The sequence below is a fragment of the Cervus canadensis genome, chromosome 20 (genome assembly GCF_019320065.1).
Source record: "Cervus canadensis isolate Bull #8, Minnesota chromosome 20, ASM1932006v1, whole genome shotgun sequence".
NCBI classification, from domain to species: Eukaryota; Metazoa; Chordata; class Mammalia; order Artiodactyla; family Cervidae; genus Cervus; species Cervus canadensis.
The window spans coordinates 54570922-54572889 of NC_057405.1; positions in this window are offsets into that span (position 1 = coordinate 54570922).

The following is a 1968-nucleotide window of genomic DNA, read 5'->3' on the forward strand; positions in this document are numbered from 1 at the left end:
CCAAGATTTTTGGGTGGGTTGGGATTAGCGTCTTCTTTGGTCAGTTCCTACCTAGGACGTTTCCCAAGTTACTCAATCTTCTAAACACTCTAAGGGTTTGGAGACAGAGCTGAAACTTAATTAGCATTATGCAAACTGTGGGCTTCTAGTGTTTCTAGTAAGCTTAGGGAGCTGCCAAAGCATCTTGCCAAGTTTCCCTGAGCCTGGAAAGGCCTGGAAATGCTAATCCAAGAAAGTGGCTGGCTGGTACAACAAGTACTAAATTCTCTCACAGGCTGAAAGGGAAATGCTTTGAGACTGGGAAGATGGACTTTCTTTTGTGATGGAACAATTAGGCCCTAGGAATGTCAGCTTTGGAAGAAGTTATAGGTGGAAACAGTCTGCAAGACCACAGAGACATGGGATGTGGGCTCAGAGGGATCAAAGACACATTCATCTACAATAGTGCCCACCTCCTGCAGACAAGACCCAATGTCTGAGGAGCTCAGAGATATCAGTCCTAGTAAGTCTATTTTCCTCAGTAAAGTTGGAGGATATCAAGGTTCCCACACTTGGTTATAAGGATAAAAATACATCACATTTCTTAGTGAAAGCTTTGACTTTCACACAGTTTCAATTTTAGTTATAGTTTATATGTAGTTCTTTAAAAATGGCAGCTGGCTTCCTCCTCCTCTTTTGTTCTACTTCATTTCTTAGAAGACTGACTAGGAGTCATGAAGAATCTATTTGCACAACAAATATTTTCAAGGACCATACATAACTGATATTAATGACATAACTTTGGTAAAGAAAGGAGTCAAGAAACAAAGCAAACACACTGAGCATTCTATATATGCCAGGTTCTGTGTTGAAGTATTTTGCCTTCATTATCGCCTTTCTTTGAGGAAAGATAATTTTAGAATTGATGCAAATCAGAAGAGTTATTAAATTTCAAAGGGCTGATGAGTAAATTAATAATGGAGACAAAGGTTTATCAGAAGAGGAGTTCCTTTGACTCAAGTCTGGCTGTCTTTATTAGCACATGCCTTGATGATGGCCCTGTAGGTAAGCATCTCAATCCATTCCTCAAACAGCAATTATCCAGATCCTCTGCCTCCTCCCCTGCCCACCACGTGCCATGAAGGAAGCTCCCATTAGAAGCAAAATGGAAGATCAGTCATCCTTTGGCCTATCTGAGAAACCTATGCTTTGACTTCAGTTTCCATCTAATGCATACTTTTGATGGTTATCACTGCATCTAAATAGTCATTCAATTACTCAACCATTATTTATTGGTATTTACTCTATGCCAAATATTGGGCTACACACTGTGCATCCAAGGAAATAATTGCTACCCTCAGGAAGTCTGCTGCCAGTTGTCTTCTCCCAGGAAGCAGGAGACAGGGATGCTGGCCAGAGCTGCAGGGTGGTACCCAGGGAGTCACTTCGGGCTGGCTGTACTCAGTACTTCAACATGTGACGCCTCCACCCAAACAAGAATAGGAGGACTATTACTTCCATAGGATCAGAGTCAGAAGTCAGATAGAAAGAGTCTTTGACATAGAAGAAAAATGAAATTAGTGATCAGAAATAGAAGGAAACAAATGAAAAAGACTGTCCCCATTTGGGGGTGAAAGAGGATATGGAGGACTCTCTGAGTCAGGAGTGTCTAGTGCACAGAGAATTTTACTGGGCCTGGATTCCTCCATGAGCAATACGGGAGCTCTCAAGGATGCTGCTTATGGCCCGGAGGCAGCTCAGAGGTCCACAGAAGGCAAGAGGACAAGAAAACTGTTAACCATGCTAAAAAGGAGTGTGGCATATAGTCAAAGGACAAAAGATCTCAGAATCAAAACAGAGTGTCAACCCTGGCCCCACTGTTTCCTTGAACAAGTAACTTCAGCTCTGTGAACCTCAGTTTCCTTATCTATAATAGGAATAATGGTTTTGACATGAGGATTAGATGAAATGATGAATATAAAGCCCCTG